The sequence below is a fragment of the Tamandua tetradactyla genome, chromosome 1, assembly GCF_023851605.1.
Source record: "Tamandua tetradactyla isolate mTamTet1 chromosome 1, mTamTet1.pri, whole genome shotgun sequence".
In the NCBI taxonomy this organism is placed as follows: Eukaryota; Metazoa; Chordata; class Mammalia; order Pilosa; family Myrmecophagidae; genus Tamandua; species Tamandua tetradactyla.
The window spans coordinates 142,246,193-142,271,741 of NC_135327.1; the positions used below are offsets into that span (position 1 = coordinate 142,246,193).

General features: G+C 38.3%; 1 long non-coding RNA gene across 4 annotated transcripts in view; it reads right to left on the minus strand.

Moving 5' to 3' along the window:
• The window catches only part of LOC143686705 (uncharacterized), a 64,409-nt gene extending 44,381 nt beyond the window's left edge, over positions 1 to 20,028 (minus strand). The window contains exons 1-5 of one of the 4 annotated variants that reach the window (XR_013177271.1): positions 19,981 to 20,028; positions 19,524 to 19,731; positions 18,810 to 18,918; positions 8,477 to 8,541; positions 7,254 to 7,310 (exon numbers count right to left, since the gene is read on the minus strand). This is a non-coding gene — a long non-coding RNA (uncharacterized LOC143686705). Of the gene's footprint in view, positions 1 to 7,253; positions 7,311 to 8,476; positions 8,542 to 14,607; positions 14,967 to 17,401; positions 17,512 to 18,809; positions 18,919 to 19,523; positions 19,732 to 19,980 lie in introns of those variants that run through there. The other 3 variants (XR_013177269.1, XR_013177272.1, XR_013177268.1) reach the window with 3 other exon arrangements.
• Between the last annotated feature and the right edge of the window lie 5,521 nt (positions 20,029 to 25,549).

The following is a 25,549-nucleotide window of genomic DNA, read 5'->3' on the forward strand; positions in this document are numbered from 1 at the left end:
GCTGACAAGGGATAGATACCTGTTCGAGCAGCCAGGTTGAATTACAGGTCCAAGGAATTCCACTGATGGTTCCCTTCCCCAAATCCAACATGAGAGAAACTGAAGAAGTAGGAAGGTTAATGGATCTTAGAGCTAGCTAACAATTATAAAACAAACAATGAGAAACCCTTTGTGAATTAGAAGGAAGTTGGGTCTGGGATGGGGTAGATAATGAGGTATGCTCTAAAACACACAAAAGGGGATATTGGTGGAGAGTTTTCTAGTTTTGCTCTTTTTTCTCCCCAGCACTGCCCTGGGAAGTTCATTACAGGGCCAATAGGATAATACCCTAGATGCTCTGGACCCTACTGAGGTGAAGAGCAGAGAGCAAGAATGGAGACGGACTGGAAGGCACCCAAACATCCCTCTCCTCTTCAACTCAACTTACAGCTTGGGTAATTACAGTATCTCTGGATAAAAGCAGTCTCTGAGAAGGAGGGCCTGAGCTTCCACTGTGGAGGGGGTGGATGCAAGTATGGCTTAATTTAGACTTCAACACAAGAGCTTCTCTACCATGAGGCACTCTCCCCAAATCCTTAGGTCAACACTCTACATCTCCCATCTCACCTGGAGATGCACTGGCCAGGGCATAAACTTTTGCCCCTCTCACCAGGTAGATATTACTATCTGAAATTATTAATCAGGTTCCAAAAGGAAATAGTGGCATAATCAAACTGAAAATTTGAGAAGACTTTAACAGTTAGACTATTTACAGTTATGTAGGCAGCACAGAGCAGCACCTAAGTGCTAGTAATAGGCCTGAAAAAGAGAAGGAAGGGAAGATATGCCAGAATCAGGAGAAGGGACTCATATGGAGACAGCTATTTTGACAGAAGCTATAATATTCAGTGAAAGAAACAGCCAACCACACAGGGAGGGACCTGAGAGAATAAATAAACTTGACCTGTCTTCCTTCCTTCCCACCTATCTGCTGGGGCTCCCCAGTGACTGAACCCAGTGGGAAATTAGTGGCCTCCTGGGACACTGAGCAGGGTGGGGAAGGGACGCTGAGCAGGGCGGGGAAGGGTGGAGAGCGGATCTGGAGAGCAAACAGAAGACCTCCAACATACCAAGTTAGCTGACAACCCCAAGAGGTAACGAGTGAGACATCTTGGGAACATAAGTACTATCAAATAAAGATAAATAATGGAAAATTTATACTAAAAAGGGCAGAATTAATGAAGCAGACAAGAATTCAAGATAAATAAAAATACTCAGAGATGCAAGGAGGGATATTAGAAACATGAAGAAAGAAGAGCAATTATGAAAAAAATCCAATATTTTACTATTGAAATGGAAAATTATCAACAAATGGGTTTAATAGTAGAGTAGATATAATTAAAGAACAATTTAGTAAGCTGGAAGATAGTCAAGGAAGTTCCTGAGGTACTGGGGAGAGATAAAGAGATGAAAACCTAACTTAAACAGATGATCTTGAAATTTTAACATACTGAGGAAAGTAACTTTTTTCTTTTTGCTTTTTTGTCTCTAGGAAGAAAAAGGAAATGAGATTTTTCAATGGCGAAACTGGATGGAAGAAAGAATCTCTTTAAAGTACTGAAGGAAAGCAACTTTCAGCCTTAAATTTTATATCCAACTAACCTATCATTTAAATATGATAGTGAAAAAAATATTCTCAAAATATATGTGACAGAAAATTTAACACATCAAGACTCTGAAAGAACTCTTGGAATATATATTTCAGCAAGAAGAGAAAGTAATATAGGAGGAAACAACAAGATATGGGAAAGGATAGATAAAGAACATGGTAAGATTTATTTTGTTTAATTAAGCAATGGCCAAAAAGTATATCCATGATAATTCAGAAATAAAGTTTTAGTTGATACGTCCATGGTAGACTTGTATAAGGGTTGTGGGGCATAAGAGGCTTCAATGTGAAAAAAGTGATAGCATGCTAAAATTCTTGTTTAGGTATTGTTGGGGAAAAATAGGCATCAGTGAGGGTTTAATAAATTAGGATAAGTTAGGAATAGATGGTTAGCCCTCAAACACCTGAAAAAAATTATCACCTATCCAAATGAGGACAGGAAACAAGTAACAGACAAAAAAGCATTTCTGTAAATCAGAAATAAATGTTGGGCGGGCAACAGTGGATGAGTGGCAGAGTTCTCGCCTGCCATGCCAGAGACCTGGGTTCAATTCTCAGCGCCTGCCCATGCCCCTCCCACCCCCCCAAAAATGTTAATGGAACAAAGACTTTTAGATTGAACTTTGGAGAAAAATCCAGCAATAGGTTGTTTATGACAGACATTTAAATTGATCTCACAAATACGGCAAAATTAGAAAAATCATATGATCACTTTACTAAATGGAAAATGTCACTTGATAAAGTTTTTTAAAATTTTTTATTAATTAAAAAAATTACAAGAATCACAAACATTCCCAACACATACACTCAGCAATTCACAATATCATCACATAGTTGCATATTCATCATCATGATCATTTCCCAGAACATTAGCATCAATCCAGAAAAAGAAATAAAAAGACAACAGAAAAATAAAACAAACAGAAAAAAAATTTTCATACCATACCCCTTACTCCTCATTTTCATTGATCACTAGCATTTCAAACTAAATTTATTTTAACATTTGTTCCCCCTATTATTTATTTTTATTCCATCTGTTCTACTCATCTGTTGACAAGGTAGATAAAAGGAGCATCAGACACGAGGTTTTCACAATCATACAGTCACATTGTGAAAGCTATATCATTATACAATCATCATCAAGAAACATGGCTACTGGAGCACAGTTCTACATTTTCAGGCAGTTCCCTCCAGCCTCTCCATCACATCTTGAATAACAAGGTAATATCTACTTAATGCGTAAGAATAACCTCCAGGATAACCTGTCGACTCTGTTTGGAATCTCTCAGCCATTGACACTTTGTCTCATTTCACTCTTCCCCTTTTGGTCAAGAAGATTTTCTCAATCCCTTGATGCTGGGTCTCAGCTCATTCTAGAGTTTTTCTCATTCTCTTGATGCTGAATCTCAGTTCATTCTGGGATTCTGTCCCATGTTGCCAGGAAGGTCCACACCCCTGGGAGTCGTGTCCCATGTAGACAGGGGGAGGGTGGTGAGTTTGCTTGCTGTGTTGGCTGGAGAGAGGGGCCACATCTGAGCAACAAAAGAGGTTCTCTTGGGGGTGACTCTTAGGCCTAATTGAAGCAGGCTTGACCTATCCCCTGTGGGGTTAAGTTTCATATGAATAAACCCCAAGACTGGGGGCTCAGCATATAGCTTTGGTTACCCACACTGCTTGTGAGAATAGACTTGATAAAGTTTAACAGCTATTTTATGGTGCTGGAGCAGACAAATAAAATGGAATAGCATGGGATTCCCAGTTTCCTTTTTACTAGTGGAATTCCAGTAACTTTGCAACCAGTCAGAAAAGAATGAGTCATTTAGTAGATGCAGTTGAAAAACAGGCTCACTATATGGAGAAAAATAAGGATGGCTCTCTACCATGTACTGTAAGAAAAGTCCAGAGGTAGGACACAGGGCTGGTATTGCAAGTTCACGGTATCATCAAAGCCTCCTCTCTTTCTCCTCGACCATTCTCAGTATATGACATCCATCCTCAAGGTCACTCTATGTCCGAAGATAGTTGTATTACTCTAGCCATCATGTCAACATTTCAAGCTGGTAGCAAAAAAGCGAATAAAAGAAGGGACTTGTTGCCTTCATTTTAAAATCTCCCAGAAGTCTCACACGTATGTTTGCTTATATGTAACTGGTAAAAAAGAAGTTACGTGACTTCAGCTAGCTTTTGGGGAGTCTGGGAAATATGGTCTTTGTTAAAGATGGTGCTACACCCATCTAAAAACTGAGGCTGTATGCCTAAGGAATGAAAGAAGAATGAGAATTGAGAGGTAACTACTCGGTATTTACTACACAAAAATAAATCCAAATGGATAAAGCCTAAATGTGAAATTTATACCATATAGCTAATTAAATAATATGAAATCATAGATATATAACATAGAAGAATATTTTCGTGATCTTGGGGGAAGGAGGAGTGTGGAAAATATTAGAAAAGAGGATGCTATTAAGTGCTAACTGTGATATGGGGAAAGAGGAGTCCTCTTGTCCTTCTGATCAGATGACTACGAAAGGCAATGTGGAAGTATTTATTGAGACTACACATGTTTACCTTATACAGCATAGCACTCACTTCTCCTATATGCGCCAGAGAATTTCTTACACAGGCTACAAGGAGCTATGTACGAGGATATTCTTTGTTCCCAGTAGCAAAGAGTCATGTATGAGGATATCATTGTTCCTGGTAGCCAAGAACTTCAGGCAAATTAGAGGGTCTATCACCTGGGGAGTGGATAAGTAAAATATAGTGTATTCCACATAATGGAATATTATATAACTGCCAGAAATCATGAGCTAGATTGTATATAGTAACATAGAGAGATCTCAAAACAGAATGTTGAGAAAGAAAGGAAAAAACCAATGGGATATGCAACACAATGCCATATATTGCCTTTAAAACCCCATGCACTAAATCAATATATATATTTCAAGGATGCACATGCATCTAAATAAATTAAGAAATTGGTTTGGAAGAAGCATTCATATATACCCAGCATGGGTATTTACAGGGAGGAATGGGAGTGAGAAGGGCTGAAGGCAGAAAAATGATAAATGAAATAAAACAAAGATGGCCTTGCCCAAACTGATGATGCTATAGTGCTGTGAAGCTGAGGAGTCTGGTCAACTCAGCTCTGTGCATATGAGTTCATCCCCCAACACTCACTCCACAAAAGGAGGAAGAAAATTCCATGGGAATGTCAAACTCATACTGGAAATAGTGAAAATAGTGAGGAAGAAATTAGAGTGTATTATAAAGAAGCAGAAAGAAGGTGGTATGTCAGGTTGTCAGTCAACTCTATTTATAAGTTAAGTAACAAAGCCAACACATTAGCCATAAGGAGCCATCTTAGGTGATAGAGAGGAGATGCTCCTGGACAGGACAAGGTCTTCCCTAATAGGAAACTCTGGGAGAACTGAGTAAATCATTCACCTAAATGGCAGGAAATTGTGAATCTCCAGTAGCCAAGCTGTGTAACTGATAATACATGTACAAAGAACCCAGTCACTTGGAGACTGTACTGCAAGGCCAGGACCCTGGATAAGGTGCTAAAAGTGTTATGGAGCACTTATTCTGTGTCAGACCCCATTTTAAGTGCTTTAATTATTAACTATATTCCTTAATTCAGTCTTCACAACCTCGTTAGGTAGATACTCTTCTTATTCCTGTTTTACAGATGAAGAAACTGAGGCACATAAAGGCTAAATAGCTTGTCCAAGGTCACACAACTAATAATTAGCATTGCCAGTATTCTTAATCATTGTATATGTTGCTTTATTTAGTGTTAAACACTATAAATATGCAAAAAATTATTATTTGGAAGAAATTAACGTAGGCAGTTTCTACGTCTTTTTTATTATATAACACTATTCTAAGAGGTGGGTTTCCCTTAAAAAGCAGTATCTCATTTAGAAACCTTTAAGAACTATCCATGACATTGGTACTATGATTTCAGTTTTCTATTACCTGAAACCAAATTAACCATTATGGTGGCCCAAGTTATTGTGGGTGATTGATAGCAGTATTTCGACTCATACAGCCATAGCACGTGAGACTTGTCTGTCTCTCTGTTATGATCTCAAAGAAAGACATGCTCATATCCTGATGTGTTTTTTATCAGAAGAGTTCACACTAGAGCCATAGAGCTTGACAGAATATGATCACGTTATTCAAAATCCATACAGAGTCTATTATAACTGTAAATCAAAAAGACAATACTGGTATTGCCTGATTCTCCTTGCAAGTGTATCTTTAAATTCATGTTAAACTCATAAGCTGCTTTCCAAATGATTACATAATCAGATTCTAGTGAATCCCAGCGTTCACCCAACTTATCCCCAGCAGAGACTGGAAAGTTTCACATTAAGCATCTCCTGTCCTTTTCAGCTCTCCCTGCCTGAGGAAAAGACTACTTTTAGTTAAAAGAAGTGCTCAGGGGAGAGAGACTTTCTTTCTCTGGGCTATTCAGTTCTCTGTATCTGACTTCCTACAGAGTGCTAATTATTGGTGGAAACCTGTTAGATGGGGTTTGTGAGTTGGGTATCTTTGTACAAGGAACAGGAAATGAAATTACCACTTCATTTCACATAAACATCAAGTCGCCAAGAAGGTAACATCCAGTGCCAGTTTCAGATATGAACTGATGACCCCCCAGGGAGCATGTTGGCTTTAGATGTACATTTAGTAGGGTGCTGAGGTGGCTGAGGAACGCAGCTGGCTAGAAAGGACCGACCTTCTCCTCCTGCTCGATAACATCTGATACTCCATGGTTTGAGTTTCACTCCTTAGTTTAAGACTTCGTTAGATTATTGAATTACAAATACCCTAAGGAAGAGAGATATTTTAAATCTTAGCAATTATTTGTATCTTATTGTGAATGAAACTTCAGATCCCATCCAGAGAATGGGTTTTTGGAATAAAAAGAAAGAAGAATAATAACACATGCTACATAGAGATGAGGGGAGAGACTTAAAACAATCCCACTTTCTAATGTTGTTCAAGTCCTGCCTTGCAGTGCCATGTCTGACTGGTCAGCATCTCACTAGGTCACTTGGTCACCTGAACAAAAGAAGAATCAGAGGGGCCTTGACCACCCACATGAGAAGCTGGGAATTCTTTCATTAGGAGGAAATCACAGCAGGTCTCCAGCCAAGAGAAAAGGGAAAGGGAAAACATTCTAACAACTGGTTATTTAATATTCTGTCACTGAACAACTTTGGATAAAGTTCTGTTCTAAGGTAGTATGATAGTTTGAAGCTGTATGTACCCCAGAAAAGTATGTTCTTAAAGTTAATCCATTCCTGTGGGTGTGGATCCATTGTAAGTAGGATTCTTCTGGTTGTGGGATCTTTTTTATGTAATTTGATTGAGATATATGTGACTATACCATATAATCATCCGAAGTGTACAATCAGTGGTTCACAGTATCATCATATAGTTGTGCATTCATCACCAAAATCAATTTTTGAACATTTTCATTATTCTAAAAATATAAGAATAAAAATAAGAATAAAAAAATACCTGAAACATCCCATACCGCTTAACCCTCACTATTATTGATTTTTTTTGTCCTTACTTTTTACTCGTTTGTCCATACACTAGGTGAAGGTAGTGTCAGCCACAGGGTGTTCACAATCATACAGTCACACTGTAAAAACCATATAGATACACAGTCATCTTCAAAAATCAATGATACTGGATCACAATTCAGCAATTTCAGGTATTTCCTTCTAGCTCTTCTAATGCACTAAAAACTAAAAAGGAATACCTATATAATGCATTAGAATAACCTCCAGAATAACCTTTTGACTCTATTTTAAATCTCTTAGGCACTGAATCTTAATTTTGCTTCATTTCTGTTCCCCTCTTTGTCTGTTCCCCTTTTTGGTCAAAAAGTGTTTCTCAATACCACAATGCCAGGTCCAGGCTCACCCTGGGAATATGTCCCATGTTGTCAGGGAGATTTACACCCCTGGGAGTCATGTCCCACATAGCGGGGATGGCAGTGAGTTTACCTACCAAGTTGGCTTAGAGAGAGAGGCCACATCTGAGCAACAAAAGAGGTTCTCTGGGCATGTATCTTAGGCATAATGATAAATAGGCTTAGCTTATCCTTTACAGGAATAAGTTTCATAAGGGCAAGCCCCAAGATCGAGGGCTCAACCTATGATATTGGTAGTCCCCCATGCATGCGAGCATATCAGGAATTCCCCAGGTGGGGAAGTTTAATATTTTCACATTTTCACCCAGTCCAAGGGGTTTTTTAAATGATTTTTTTTCGGTAGTGGGATCTTAATTTAAGATGTGACCAACCTCATTCAGTGTGGGTCTTAACCCTATTAGTGGAGTCCATTATAAGAAAATGAAACTCAGACATTGAGAGAGAAAAATAGGTGACCAAGAAGCTGAAAGCAATGAAACCTAAAAGAGAAGGGAGAGACCAGCAGAGGCTGTCAGACACCTTGCCGTGTGACAGAGAAGTCCAGGATTGCCACCAGCTGGTCTTTAGGAAGATGGTATCATCTTGATGATGCCTTGATTTGCACATTTTTAAGGCTTCAGAACTGTAAGCTTGTAACCTAATAAATTCCCATTAGTAAAAGGTAACCCATTTTATGGTATCTGCTTTCAGCAGCCTTCTAGACTAGAACAGCTGGAGAAGAAGGAAGAGCTAAACAAAGTAGAAATGGAAGAACTAGTTGTCCACATACTTTGACAATCCAATAGGAAAAATCAGATAGATATACAAAACCATGAACAATAATTCAAATAAACATGTTATTACAAATTAATAAACAATGGTAGAGTACATACCTGAAGCATGAATCTGAGAGGGTTGGTCAGAGAAGGCTTGCACCAGAAATAAGATCTGAATCCCACTAGAAGGTAATGGTGAATCCAAGTCAGTGAAGCAGAGGCCATTCCCTGGAGTTTCCTTCTTAAATAACCACTCAGGAAGTACACGTAGGCATACCTATTTATGGATGCTTTCCCTGAGAGTCTGGGTTCTGAATTGCTAGGATCAAGCCTTATCCATCACAGTAAACCCAGCACCACGAATAGGGCATGGCACATAACAGGCACTCAATCACATTCATTTATTCAACCAATATTAATTGAGCAACTCCTATATACCAGGTAGAAAAGAGTGTAAACAAGATAGAGGGAACTCTTGTCCCCATAGAGTATGCACCCAATACATGTCAGTGAATGGGGAAAATAGATGAAAGAATGGATGGATGTTTGTATTTTTGGGTGTTGAAGATGTTCCTAAGACATTACAAGGTCTATAGAACACTTCTAATTTATTGAAAGGGGTAAAACCGCTTTGTAGCAGACTTTGCTTTGCTTTGGTGATGGGGTGGCTACAGAAGCATAAATCTGTCCCCTGTGGAAGAAAGTTTTCGGGTTGGATGCGACAGAAGGATACCATCAGGGATGTGGAAGGCCACAGGGTTGAGGGTTACAAGTTTCCCAGGGCCTAAGCACCCACAGGGCTGCTTCATCAGTGTTAAAGGAGATTTATCTATATAAAAGTTTACCTAAGTTCTTCTATTTTTCCTAGCTCCTGATTTAGTCAGCTCATCAATACTATTTACAATATGTCTAATGCTTATCTATGTGCTGTTCCTCTCAAGAATCCCATGGTATAACTTTCTAGCTAAATCTTATGGTTCTGTCTTTATTGTCTAAAGACTGCCCAGATGTATTTTTTCCAAGCAGCTTGAAAAACAAAGTTAGCTATCAAAATAATAGGTGTTAACTATTCATCACCTAATCCTAAGTGGCCCAGAAATTTTTCAAAAAAGAATTCCAATAGGAAAGTAAAAAAGCATGCCTTAAATTTGTAAAATAGAAGAATAAGGGTAGTAAATTGATTTATCTTAAAACAATAGTTTTGCGTTTCTCACAATTCATTGGTGATAGATATTCCAAGCTCTGAAAATACAGCATTTAAAAATGGTAATAATCCTTAACATCTGTATGGCACCTAACCAATTATTTCTTTTGCTCATCGCAATCACTCTGTGAAGAATAGAAGAAAATTATACTCAGGTGTCCACCACCTAGATTGAAACATTGTTAATATTTTGCTAATTTTGCTTTATGTATAGATGTATAAAAATATTTTTTGCTGAACCCATTGGAAAGAACTTGCAAACATCATAACCTTTATCCCTAAATAATTCAGAACTCCTCAACTAAAAATAGTGACATTCTCCTTTTATAACCATAATCATTATCACCATAAGAAAATTTTCAAAATTATTACCTGTCATCTAATGTTTAGTTCATATCTAAATTTCCTCAATTATCCTCCAAAAGTTTTTGTTGTTTCATTAATTTTATTTACACACACTCCACATCCAGCAAACATCCACTACCCCTTTCCTGTATTCTCTGGTATCCTCTACACTTCTTTCAGTTTTGACAGATTTGCTATTTCTAAACATCTCTTATTAGTGCCATCATACAATATTTGTCCTTATGTGCTTTGCTTATTTCATTGAGTATAATGTCTTCAAAGTTCTTCCATTTTGCAGCATGTCTCAGAACTTCATTCTTTTTATGGTCCAATAATATCCCATTGTGTTTATGTACCACGTTTTGTTTATCCATTCATTTATTGAGGGACACTTGTGCTGTTTCCTGTGTGAGACCCTGTTTTCACTCTCTATAGGTAGTGACCTAGATATAGAATTCCTGGGTCATATGATAATTCTATATTTAACTTTTTGAGGAAACTTCATATTGCTTTCCACAGTGGCTGCACCATTTTATAGTCTCATCAACAATGAACTAGTGTTTCAATACACTTATCTTCTCCAACACTCATTTTCCATTAAAAAATCCTAGCAATTTTTGTGGGTATGAGGTGATATCTCATTGTGATTTTATAATTTGCATTTCCCTACTGGCTAATGATGTTGAGTATATTTTATATGCCTGTTGGCTATTTATATACATTCTTTAGAAAAATGTCTACTCAATTTCTTTGTCCACTTTTTAACTGAGTTGTGGGTTTTTTTTTCTTCATTATAAAAGTTCTTTATATATTCTGGAGATTAAACCCTTATCTAATAAATGATTTACAACTTTCTCCCATTCTCTAGGTTGTCTTTTCACTTTTTTGAAATTGTTCTTGGATGTATAAAAGATTTTAATTTTTAAAAAGTTAAATTTATTTATTGATTCTTTTGTTGTTCAAGCTTTTGATATCATATCTCATAATACATTACCAAATTCAAAGGCCCTGAAGATTTGCCCCTATGTTATCTTCAAAAAATTCTATCATGTTAGCTTTTAAATTTAGGACCATGATCCATGTTGAGTTAATTTGGGTGTGAGGGTCTAACTTCATTCTTTTGCATTGGGTATCCTGTTCCCAATACCATTTGTTGAAGAGACTATTCTTTCCTCATTGCATATACTTAATACCCTTGTCAAAAATCAGTTGGCTGGGATAACTTCCAGGGAAGATGGTGGAGTAGGGAGTTCCAGGACTCACTCATCCTCCAAAACATCCAGTGGACAGGAAGGAAATATCTGAGACAACTGTTCTGGGGTTCTGAAAGCAAGGGAAACACTGTATAGCATCTAAGGAACAGAGGGAGTATAAAATGAGTATAAGCTGCAGTAAAAAACCATCAGTAACTTGGTCTGCAGCAGCTACTAACACATGTGCCCCCATCTTAAGGATGCCTTGGGGTCCAGTCTCTGGCTGACTGCGGCATATGGAGAGGGACATAGATGTCCTCTTCCCCAAGGAAGGGTGCTGGTGCATGGCTGAGCACTGATATGGTTTTTGAACAGTGAATTCAGATCTCTGGGTCCTAGATCTGAGCTGCTGTTTCAGCCCATATTGGACAAAAGCAGCCATGGTCATTGTTTCAACCCCAACCCCAACAGGGACAGAGGCAGGGCACATTATAGACACAGTAGCTCCTTAGGGATGGCCAGGAAACAGTTTCCTGAAGTGTCACCGTCTACTGTTCAGGCCAGGAAAGCACAGCTTCAGAGAGTCATCAAAAGGATTTGGGCATCTTTTCTGACCCTCTCCCCAGGACTCTTTGGAACTTATATGCGCCTGCTTCATGGGTCCCTCTCCTGTTTTGGCTGGGAAATACAGACTTAGGAAGGTCTATTCCAGGACAATCCTCCCATTCCTCCTCCTAGAATTTGCCCTTTGGGGCAAAGAAACTAGGGACAATAAAAAACAAAAAAACTATAGAAACAAAACATAAACACACATAAAAAAGTCAAGATTCCCAAAGAAGAAAGGGAAGAAAGGAAGATTTCCCCTACGGGTGAAGCAATTGCACAAATAGTACAATCTTAAAATTTTTATCACATATCCAGGGCAAGAATCAGATGAAGAAGAGCTGAAAAATACCAGACCGGTTAGACACAAGTAATTCTAAAGGTTTAGAATAATTTGGATCAAGTATCAAATAGCCTCAACACAAAGTCAATCAACAATATAATCCCTAAAGAGGGAGAACTAGACCTGAGAGTACTCTCATCAAAACAATAAGATGCTTAAGTATCAACAAAAACTGACAAGCCATTAAAGAAACAGGAAGATATGGCAAATCAAAGGACAAATTAAAGCATTGGAGGAGACACAGAATTTAAACAACTAATCAAAGATCAAACAAATCTCCTAAATCAATTCAAGGAGATGAAGGAAAATATTGCTAAAAAGATAAAAAATATTAAGAGGACACCTGGTGAGCATAAAAAAGAATTTGAAAGTATAAAAAGAAACATAACAGAAATTATAGAATGAAAGCTACAATAGAAGAGATCAAAAATATACTAGAGGCTTACAATAGCAGATTTGCACAGATAGAAGAAAGAATTGATAAGTTAGAAGACAGGACAGTCAAAATTTTAAAGACAGAACAATAGATAGAGAAAAGAATGGAAAAAATTGAACAAGGTCTCAGGGATTTGAATGAGAGCATGAAGCTCATAAATATGAGACATGGCTGTCCCAGAAAAGGAAGAGAAGTGAAAAGGGGAAGAAAGATATCTGAGGAAATTTTCATGAGGATTCATGGAGGCAAGAAGGCCATGGTATGATACATTTAAGGTACTGTGAAAAACTGCCTGCCCAAAGTTATTTATTTAGCATAAATGTCCCTCAAAGTGAGGGGGAATTTAAAATGTTCACAGATAAAAACAGAGAATTTGCCCACAAGAGACCTGCCTAATAAGAAACACTAATGGGAGTTCTGCAGGCTGAGAGGAAAACATGAGAGAGAGGCTTTAGGAAGAGTATAGAAATGAAGATTATCAGTAAGGGTAACTAAAAGAGTGAAAAGAGAGACAAAAATAAAACATGACTGATAAAAATGAAAGGATAAAATAATTGAAGTTCTGCCTTTACAGTAAACACATTGAATGTTAATGGATTAAACTCCCTGTTTCAGTTTGCTAAAGCTATCAGAATGCAATATATTATAAATAGCTTGTCTTTTATAAAGGGGATTTACTAAATCACAAGTTAAAATTCCAAGGCCATGAAAATGTCCAGATTGGGGCATCAAGAAGATACCTTCACCCAAGGTAAGACCAATCATGTCCAGGTTTTCTCTGTCACATGGGAAAGCACACAGTGATATCTGCTGCCCTCTGCTCCTGGATTCATTACTTTCAGCTCCCAGTTCTAATGGCCTCTTCTCTGGGCTTCTTATGTCTGTCTCTATGCATCTGAACTCTGATTCAGTTCTGTCAATTTCTGTCTCCAAGCATCTGTGTCTAGGTGTCTGCTCTCTGTATTGGCTCTGAGCTCTCTTTCTCTCTGTGGATACTTTTAAGGACTCCAGTAAACTAATCAAGACCCACTTTGAATGGGTGGAGTCACATCTCCATGGACATAATCTAATGAAAAGATCCCATGGATAAGGAGTCCGCCTCCACAAGATAGCATTAAAAGAGCGTGGCTTATCTGAGGTCATTACACTTTCAAACCATCACACATATTAGCAGAATGGATTTTAAAAGTATGATCCCACTATATGCCGTTTACAAGAGACTCATGTAAAGACCAAAAGACACAAATAGGTTGAAAGTGAAAGATTGGAAATTTTTACTCCACACCAACACTAACCAACAAAGAGCTGGGGTCACTGTACCAATATTGGAGAAAACAAATGTATTAGTCAGGATTCTGCACAGAAACAGAACCAGCAGGAGATATGAGATTAAATATGAGATTTTATAGAAGTGTCTCACACAACCATGGGTATGCACAAGTACAAATTGTGTAGGGCAGGCTGCAAGCTCAGAGCTCTGATGAAGGTTTTAATGAATCCCTCAGGAGAGACTGGCTAGTTGAAGCAGAGAGAGAGATTCTCTCTTCTGACATCTCCTTTAAAGCCTTTGAATGATTAGGTTAAATGTTAATAATTGCAGAAGATACTCCCCTTGGCTGACTGCAGATGTAAACAGCCATGGATGCAATCAATGTGATGACGATTTAATAAACCAGTCTCCTGGTTTATCAATGAGCCATGAACTGTCCTTGCAGTAATGGGTAGGCCAGTGCTTGCTTGACCAGACAACTGGGCACCATCACCTGGCCAAGTTGACACATGATCTTAATCATAACAGTCCACCCCTTCTCATCTTGGCAGCTGTACACATCCCCTTAAACAATACTTAATCTCTAAATAGAACACAATAACAGACATATTTTTCACCTAACAAAGTTCAACTGTTCTGTATACAACCAGAAACATTCTAAATCTCTCCAGAATAGGGTGCAAGTCCTTGGGTAAAATTCACTCTTAAATTTGATATCCTATAACTTAAATACTGTAACATGAATAATACAACTTATGTCATATGATAAGGAGATATGATAGAGAAGAATACAAAATTACTTGTTTTATGTACAAATACAAACTCAGAACAAATCAATGAAGAAATATTCATACCATTACCGTCCTCGTGTCTATAACTAGTCATGTGGTCATAGTTCATACTTATCACCACCTTCTTCCACTACCCATTCCATGTTGCCTTCATCCTCAGCAAGTAGTTCGGCTGGCTGTGGTTCTTTTTCTGGTGGGGTGACCCAAACCTTCATTTCTGAAATTTCTGGACCATTGGTAGTCCTGCCTGGATTAAGTTGTTAAACTTTTACATTTAATTTAACCACAGGGCATGGTAGTACTAAAAGTTGCTTGAGGGATCTACTGTATTCCAGGAAAACTCTTTACCTCTGTTGCATAGTTGCAGTCCTATTTCCCCTTGATAGTCAAGATCAATCAGGGGAAATACCCAGCCACTACAATAATTCAGTGGCACGAGAAGCCCAAAGTGGCCAGGTGGCAGCTCTAACTCCTAGTTCAATAAAATTATTGTTATATCTCCTGGTAGGAGCACTCCTCCTTTTTAAACTAAGACCTGTAGACCAGAAGTACTTAAGGTTGCAGGGACAGGAAGCAAACATTTTTCTAGTGGATCCCTAGTGTGGAGGACCAGGAGCAATCAATCAGGCCCAAGCAGGAATAATCAATCAGGCCCAAGCAGGGAAAGTCCCCACAACACTGGGGCGGAATGTCTCCAGACGTTAAACAATAACCAATGTTAGGAAACTGAGAGAATGGGATGTGTTTTTGGCAACAGCTAATGGCATTTTTCTGCTTCTATGATACACTTGCTTGCTAACATCTGCAAAACCACAACATGAGTTTAGCCTTTATAAGCACACCTTGAAAACCTCTGGGGGCTGCTCTCTGAATCTTCCTCCTTAGAAGTTTCTGAAGCAGTTGCTGGCTGGCTAATAAAGACTCCAAATTGGCTTGCAGTTTTAAATTACATGGTCTCTCTTTTGGTGCGTCCCACAACAACTAGGGGTGATAGTGAGTGATGCCATTTCCATTTCCACCCCTTGATTCCTGGACCCATGAATCCTGGCTATGGGAGAAACAGCACCATAGAGTGAATGCTGATTCAGAGCATGCACAGCCCCCTGGGGAACACTGCCCTAGCCCTGGGAGGTTTTTTCCGCTTATTTGGCACCATAATTGGGACTTCAAAAGGCCATTCCAGTGTTCTATCAACCCAGCTGCCTGTGGATGATGGAGAACAAGGTAAGACCAGAGAATTTCATGAGCATGTGCCCATTCCCACACTTCATTTGTTGTGAAGTGGATTCCTTGATCAGAAGCAATGCTGTGTGGAATACCATGATGGTGGATAAGGCATTCAATAAACCCATAGATGATAGTTTTGGTAGAAGCATTGCATTCAGGGAAGGCAAACCTTATCTGGAGTATGTGTCTATTAAAGATAGAACATATCACTGCCCCTTCCATGATGGAAGTGGTCCAATGTAGTCAACCTGCCACCAGGTAGTAGGCTGATCACCTCCAGGAATGGTGCCATATTAGGGACTGAGTGTGGGTCTCTGTTGATGGTTTATTATGCATTGAGCAGTGGCCATAGCCAGGTTAGCCTTGGTGAGTGGAAGTTCATGTTGCTGAGCCCATGCATAACCTCTATCCCTACCACCACGATCTCTTTGTTCATGAACCCATTGGGCAATGGCAGGAGTGGCTGAGGAAAGAGGCTGACTGATATCCACAGAAAGAGTCATCGTATCCACTTGATTATTAAAACCTTACTCTTCTGAAGTCCTCCTCTGGTGTGCATTCACATGAGACATAAATATCTTCATATTCTTTGCCCACTAAGAAAGTTCTCTCCATATACCTCTTTCCCAGACCTCTTTGTCACTAATTTTCCAGTCATGCTCCTTCCAAGTCCCTGGCCATCCAGCCAAATCATTAACAACAGCCCATGAGTCAATATACAAATATACCTCAGGCCAGTTCTCCTTCCATGCAAAATGAACAACCAGATGCACTAAAATTTCCACCCAGAGAGAGGATTTTCCCTCACCCCTGTCCTTCAGGGACATCCTGAAAAAGGGCTGTAGTGCTACACCCATCCATTTTTTGTTGATACCTATATATTGTACAGAACCATCTGTGAACCATGCCTGAGTTTTTTCTTCCAGCCAACTGACTATAAGGAACTCCCAAAGAGGCCATGGCTAGGGGTGGGAAAGAGAAGGTAATGTGTCAGGAGTGGGGGGCCATGGGCACTTCAGCAACTTCCTCATGTAACGTGTGCCTTTAGGACCTGCTCTGGCCCTATCTCATATATAGCATTTCCACTTTATGATGGCGTGCTGCTGTGCATGTTCAACTTTATGGCTTGGTGGATCAGACAACACCCAGCTCATGATAGGCAATTCAGGTCTCATATAAACCTGGTGGCCTATAATTAAGCATTCATTCTCTACTAAGGCCTAGTAGCAGGCCAGAAGCTATTTTGCAAAAGGAGAATAGCTATCTGCACAAGGATGGTATGGTTTTACTCCAAAATCCTTAGGGCCTGCATTTTGAATTTCTTATAGGGGCCTGCCAAAGACTCAAGACAGCATCTCTATTTGACATTGACACTTCCAGCACCATTGGATCTGCTGGATCATATGGCCAAAGTGGCAGAGCAGCTTGTACAGCAGGCTGAACCTATTGTAGGGCATCCTTTTGTTCCAGTTCCCACTCAAAACTAGCAGTTTTTCTTATCACTCAGTAAATGGCTGGAGTAGCAAACCCAAATGAGGAATATGTTGCCTTGAAATCCAAAGAAGCCAACTAGGCATTGTGCCTCTACTTTGGTCATAGGAGGGACCAGATGCAATAGCTTATCCTTTACCTTAGTAGGGATATCTCCACATGCTCCACACCAGTGGACACCAAGAAATTTCACTGAGGTGGAAGGCCCCTCTGTTTTTGTTAGATTTATCTCCCATCCTCTGACATGCAAATTCCTTACCAATAAGTCTAGAGCAGTTGCAACTTCTTGCTTATGAGTTCCATTCTACATGATGTCATCAATATAATGATGATGTCATCAATATAATGATGATGTCTTGCAGGAGGGCGAAACAATCAAGTTCTCTATGGACAAGATTATGACAGAGGGCTGGAGAGTTGACATAATCCTGAGGTAGGACAGTAAGGGTATACTACTGGCCTTGCCAGCTGAAATCAAACTATTTCTGGTGGTCCTTACTAACACCCATTGAGAAAAAAAGTATTTGCCAGATTTTTAATAGCTGCATACAAGTTACCAGGGGGATGTGTTGATCTGTTTAAGCAATGATACCCCACCTGGAATAGCAGCCACAATTGGAGTTCACATGGTAGGTTTATAATATTCCACTGTCATCTGCCAAAACCTATGTTTTCTGCACAGGCCAAACAAGGAGAGTTGAAGGGGGATGTGAGGGGAATCACCACCCATGAATTCATCAAGTCCTTAAGACTGGCACTTATCTCCAGGTATTAGTATTAGGTCCAAGAATCTGGTATTGATTTTGATTTACTACTTTGCTAGGTAGAGGTAGTTCTAATGGCTTCCACTCGGCCTTTCCTACCACAATAACCCTCACTCCGCGAGTCAGGGAACCAGTGTGGGAATTCTGTTACTTGCTGAGTATGTTGATTACTATTGAGCATTCTGGAACTGGGGAAATAACCACAGGATGGATCGGATGACCCACTGGACCTACTGTGAGATGGTCCTGAGATAAAACTCCATCGATCACCTAACCTCTATAGGCCCTTACTCTCACTTGTGGACCAGAGTGACGTTTTGGGTCTCTTGGAATTAGTGCTACTTCTGAGCCAGGGTCTAATAGTCCATATAATATATGATCATTTTCTTTTCCACAGTGCACAGTTACCCTATAAAAGGCTGTATATCTTCTTGGGGAAGGCTAGAAGGAAGGTTAATAATATACATTTTTGGCAATGTAACAGGGTCCTTACCCAATGACACTTGGACTTCCCTTCATTCAAGCAACTTTGGGTCTGTAAACTCTCAAGTTTGGAAATTAAGGGGCTTTGATTCTCTGTATTGTAATTTAAGTTAGACTTTTGTTCATTTGACCTAGACATCTTCTGCTTATACAGCTCAAATAAGAATTTAGTAGCCAGCCCATCTATTTTACTTTTAGGTACCCCACGATCTATTAGTCAACTCTGTAAATCCGTGAGTCAGATTATTTTGACTGCTGCTTTGAGTCTGCTGTCCATTATGGTGGCCATGCCCACCTTACCTTTGGTGATTAAGCACTGTCATATGGCTTCTGCCAACTGGAATCCAATCACTCCCATTGTGTTCAAGGATTCCACCTCAGTGACAGCAGTTCCACAGTAGTATCTGACCTACAGAGAAAGGTGGCAACAGAAATCTTCAGGGATGATGGAGCTAATCTTACAAATGTATTCCTCACAGTCCTGACAAAAGATGTGTCCTCTGGACACTTCTGGGGTGTGTAAACAAGTCTTCCATGATAGATCCATTCTAATATTTAAATCTCTTTAAGCCTTTGGATCCCCTCCTTTACATTATACCAGGGTAGTTCCGGCATTTTGACCTCAGGCAATGTCAGCTATATATATATTTTTTATCAACCATCTTTGATCCATGTTTCAGCAAACTGTTAATGCCCATTCTAACCCCTGGAGTCAAAACACTGAATGCAGAATCTCTGATTAGTGGACCCATATCAATAAATTCTGCTTGATCCAACTTTATATTCTTCCCACCATTATCACATACTCTGAATATCCATTCCCACACAAAATCCTGATTTCTGTCCATATAAATTAGAAAAGTTATGCAGTCCTTTGAAGTATAGCATACCTCCTCTTGGGTCACACTTTGTACCTCACCTTTCAGGCCATGTTGGAATTTTCATCTAGTTATAGGTCTTGAAGAGTAGGGATGGGTCATGTAAAGAATAAAAAGTGTCTCTCAAGCCAATTACCTCAGGGTATTCTGTTTCATCTGGTTAAACAGGATTTATCTCTCCAGATAGGAATGAAGGCTGTTTCCCCAGAGGAGGTGGTTACACGTCTGGCAGACACTGAAGGGTTAATGTCTTTAGGTGGAGGTCAGATGGCAGATTCCACAAGGGGGACTGCAGACTGGGAAGCTGTCTCCTCAGGGCCGACTGGAGGCTGGGTAACTGACTCCTGAGGACACACTAGAGATTAGGAGGTTGTTTCCACCAGGCAGGCTGGAGGTGAGCTGGCTGTTCCCTCAGGACAGACCACTCATTATAGGTCTATCTAGGAAGACTCAGCAGAACCCAAGGATTCCATGGTCCCCACTGCTATCATTATCAACCCATATGTCCCCAATCCAAGTTTCAGGATCGCATTCTTTTCTGAAAGTTCTAACTTTAAAATCAGACACACTGCAAAGTTGAGATTTCAGTTTACCTTGTAAATCAGCTACTCGCATGATGAGGCTCTGAGTCTGTTTTTCAGAGATCTCAAGTCTGAAACCATAGGAAATAAGATTTTCTTTCAGGGCACGTATAGAAACATTTTTTGTCTTTCAATATGATGTTTAAGTTGCAAATTTGAAATCTTCAGCTCATCCCTTTCCCTCCTAATAGTATCCAGTATATATATCTAAGAAAAACCTGCAACATCATATATCTCTTAATTCCATAAAACTCCGTTAAGATGTCAAAAACACTTATCACCCATGGTCATGTCTCATATAAGTGTGAAATTAGCAGAATCAAATGGTGATAGTTTGTATATCTCTATTGCCAACTCACCCCATGGACTGTCAGTGCCATCTTGATTATTGGAAATAGAATCATTTGTGCCTTTAAGTCTAATCAGAGTAGAAAACCAATTGCAAAAACCCATTTTGAAGATTTTGTGTCTCAATAGCCACCCCACTCCTGGTAACAAGCTGTATTAGTCAGGGTTCTCTAAGAAAACAGAACCACCAGGAAATATCTGTAAATATGATATTTTATAGAAGTGTTTCATGCAACAATGAGGATTCATGAGTTCAAATTCCTAGGGAAGGCCGTGAGCTGACAGCTCCTGTGATGTTCTTCAATGAATCCCCTAGAGGAGGCTGCTGGTTGAAGTAGAGAGTGCAATTCTCTCTTCTATGACTTCTCCTTTAAAGCCTTTGACTAATTTTATAATTAATTAATATTATAATTAATATATAAGATTAATCAACGCTAATTGTGGAAGACACACCCCTTGAATGATTGCAGATGTAATCAGTCATGGATGCAATCAACATGCTGATGATTTAATAAACCAGCCTTCTTGTTTATTAACCAGCTATGAACTATTCTTGGAGAAAAGGGTAGGTCAGTACATGCTTGACCAGACAACTGGGCACCATCACCTAGCCAAGTTGACACATGAACCTAACCATAACAATAGACTTTAACTTCAAAACCATTTATAAGTGACAAAAAGGGAACTATATATTAACAAAAGAGACACTCAACCAAGAAGAAATAACAATCATAAACATTTATGTACATAACCAGGGAGCACCAAGATATATGAGGTAAACAGTGGTAAAACTGAAGGGAGTAACAGACATCTCTACAATAATAGTTGGACACTTTAACACTCTACTCTCATCAATAGATAGAACATCTAAAAAGAGAATCAATAAGGAATCAGAGAGCTTGAACAATGTGATAAATGAACTAGACCTAACAGACATATACAGAATATTGTACCCCCAAACAGCAGGATAGACATTCTTCTCAAGTGCTCATTGATCATTCCCCAGAATAGACCACATATTGGGTCACAAAACAAGTCTCAATAAATTTAAAAAGGCTGAAATTGTGCAAAGCTCTCTCTCTCTGACCATAATGAAATGAAGGTGGAAGTCAATAGCAGGTAGAGATCTGAAAAATTCACAAATATATGGAGGTTGAAAAAACAGTCTTAAACAGGCAGTGGGTCAAAGAAGAATTGCAAGAGAAATCAGCAAATATCTCTAAATGAATGAAAATGAGAATAAAACATATCAAAATTTATGGAATGCATCAAAAGTAGCACTAAGAGAGAAGTTTATAGCACCACATGCCTACATTTAAAAAAAAGAAGGGGCTAAAATCAAAGATCTAGCTGCAACCAGGTGGAACTAGAAAAATAACAGCAAACTAGGCCAGAGCAAGTAGAAGGAAAGAAATACAGATATTACAACAGAAATAAATGAAATTGACATTTTAAAATGAGAGAGAGAATCAATGAAACCAAATGTTGGTTCTTTGAGAAGATTAATAAATTGACAAACTGTTAGCTAGACAGATAAAGACAAAAAGAGTGAAGGTGCAAATAAGTAAAATCAGAAATAAGAAGGGGGACATTACTACCAGCTCCACAGAAATAGAAGGATCATAAGAGGATACTATGAATAACTACATGCCAACTGTGCTGGTTTGAAAGGATTTATGTACCCTAGAAAAGCCATGCTTTAATACTAATCAATCTTGCGGGAGCAATGGTTTCTTCTAACTCCTATTCCATATTATAGGTTGGAAACTTGATTAAGTCATCTCCATGGAGATGTAGCTCAATCAATTGTGGGTATTAAACTCAATTAGATGGAGACATGTCTCCACCCATTCTACATGGGTCTTGATTAGTTTACTGGAATCCTATAAAAGAGGAGACATTTTGGAGAAAGCTTCAGAATGATGGGAGAATGACAGGAGAATGAGGAGAATGACGAGAGAACCACAGAGTCCACCAGCCATGACCTTTGGAGATGAAGGAGAATTCCCCTGGGGAGCTTCATGAAGCAAGAGGCCTGAAGAGGAAACAAGAAGCCATTGCCATGTTCACCATGTACCCTTACAGCTGAGAGAGAAACTCTGAACCTCATCGGCCTTCTTAAACCAAGATATCATTCCCTAGATGCCTTAGATTAGACATTTCTGTAGTCTTGCCTTAATTGGGGCATTTTCACAATCTAAAAACTGTAAACTAGCAACTTATTAAATCCCCCTTTTTAAAAGCCATTCTGTTTCTGGTATATTGCATTCTGGCAGGTAGCAAACTAGAACACCAACAAATTAGAAACTTAGATGAAATGGAAAAATTCTTAGAAATATGAACAGTCCACTCCAGAAGAAATAGACTTGACAGACTGATGACAAGTAAAGAGGTTAAATCTGTTTATCAAAAACTTCCACAAAAAGAAAAGCCCAAGACCAGATAGCTTCACAGATGAATTACACTAATCATTTTAAAAAGAAATAATAACAATTCTGCTCAAACTTTTCCAAAAGATTGAAGAGACAACATTGCATCACTCATTCTATGAAGCCAACATCATCCTAATACCAAAGTCAGATAAAAGAAGCTGCAAGAAAAATTACTGACCAATTTTTCTAATGAATATAGATGCAAAAATCTGCAACAAAATATTTGGAAATTGAATCAAACAGCACATTAAAAGACATACACCATGATCAAATGGGTTTGATAAAACCCATATATGCAAGGATGGTTCAACACAAGAAAAGAAACTGATGTAACTAGATTAACAAATTGAAGGGGAAAACCCACATGATCATCTTGATTGACACAGAAAAGATATTTGATAAAACCCAGCATCCTTTCTTTTTTTAATTACAAATTTTTTTATTAGAGAAGTTGTGGGTTTACAGCATAAATCCTGCATAAAATGCAGGATTCCCATACCCCACCTTGTACCATATTGAAATACTTAATTATTGATAGCAGTTTTTAATAATTGTACTATTTTTAACAATGGTTACCCATTACAATTGATGAAAGATTATTAAAATAGCATTTTTACCTATTTCCATAGTTTACATTAGGTTTATATTTTCCTCATACGCCTCCCTATTATTAACACCTTGCATTAGTGTTGTACATTTTTTGTACTTCATAAAAGAACATTCTTATACTTATATTATTGACTATTGTCCTTCATCTATAATAGGGTTCACTGCATTGTACAGTCTTATGTTTTATCTTCAAATTTTTATTCTAGCAACATCTACATCCTAAAGTTCTCCCATCTAATCACATACAGTTCAGTGCTGTTGGCTATACTCACAATAATGTAATACCATCACCACCATCCATTTCCAAACCATTACCATCAGCCTATATAGAAAATCTGTACAAGTCAAATTCTCATTTCCTAGTCCAAATCCATATCCTGGTAACCTACTTTCTAGAGTCTAGAATATAAGTTACCAACATACTTTCTTGATTAAAAAAACTTTGAAAGGCAGGAATAGAAGGAAACTTACTCAACATGATAAAAGGCATATATGAAAACACCCAGAGGTAACATTGTACTCAATCATGAAAGACTGAAAACTTTCCCTCTAAGACAATGACGTCTACTGTTACCATTATTATTCAACATTGTATTGGAAGTTCTAGCAAGAGCAATTAGGCAAGAAGAAGAAATAACATACATCCAGACTGGAAAGGAAAAAGTAAAATATTTTGCTATCTTCAGATAACATGATCCTATATAAAGAAAGTGCCACACTATCTATAATACAGCTACTAGAGCTAATAAACAAGTTTAGCAAAGTAGTGTGATGCAAGATCAACATACGAAAATCCAAAGGGTTTCTATATACTAGTAATGAATGATCTGAGGAGGAAATCATGAAAAAATTCCATTTATAATATAAACTAACAGAATCAAATATCTAGGAATGAATTTAACCAAGGATATAAAGGACTTGTACACAGAAAACAGCAAAACATTTCTAGAAGAAATAAAAGAAGAAATAAATGGAAGGACATTCATGTTCGTGGATTGGAAGGCTAAATACCATTAAGATGTCCATTCTACCCAAATTGATTTACAGATTCAATGCAATCCCAATCAACTTTCCAACAGCCTATTTTGGAGAAATGGAAAAGTCAAGTATCAAATTTATATGGAAGGGTAAGGGACCCTTGATAGCCAAAAACATCTTGAAAAAGAAGAATGAATTTGGATGGCTTATACTTCCTGACTTTAAAGCATTTTACAAAGCTACAGTGGTCAAAACAGTATGGTATTGGCATAAAGGAAGATATATTGACCAATGGAATGGAATTGAGAGTTCAGAAATAGACCCTCACATTTATAGTCATTTGATATTTGACAAGGCTGCCAATTCCACTCAACTCAGACAGAATAGTCTCTTCAACAAATGGTACTGGGAGAACTGGATGTCCATATGCGACAGAATTAAAGAGGATCCCTATCTCACACCTTAAACAAAAATGAATTCATAATAGACCAAAAACCTAAATACAAGAACCAGGACCATAAAACTTCTAGAAGACAATGTAGAGAAGCATCTTCAAAATCTCATGGTAGGCAATGGTTTCTTAGAATTTACGCACAGAGTGCAAGCAACTTGAGAATAAAACATATAAATGGGACATCCTCAAAAAAAAAAAAACAATTAAAAAAAGAAAATTGTTCTTCAAAGGACTTCATCAAGAAAGTGAAAAGATAACCTACCCAGTGGGAGAAAATATTTGGCAATCACATACCCAATAAGAGTTTAATACCAAGAATATAAAAAGAATTATCACAACTCAACATTAAAAAGACAAACAACCCAATTTAAAAATAGGCAAAAAAAAAAAAAGTGAATAGACTGTTTTCCAAAGGAGAAATGCAAATGGCTAAAAAAAAAAACACACGAAAAGACACTCAACCATAACCATTAGGGAAATTCAAATAAAAACCACAAGATGTTATCCCACACCTACCAGAATGACCACTGTTAAAAACAGAAAATGGTAAGTGTTGGAGAGGACGTGAAGAAATAAGAACACTCATTCACTGCTGGTGGGGGGGATGTAAAATGATGCAGCCATATGGAAGACAATTTGGCAAACCCTCAGAAAGCTAAATCCAGAATTAGCAAAATCTAGATTTATGACCCAGCAATCCCACTCCTAGGTATATACCCCAAAAAACTGGAAGTAGGGACTTGAACAGACACATGCACAC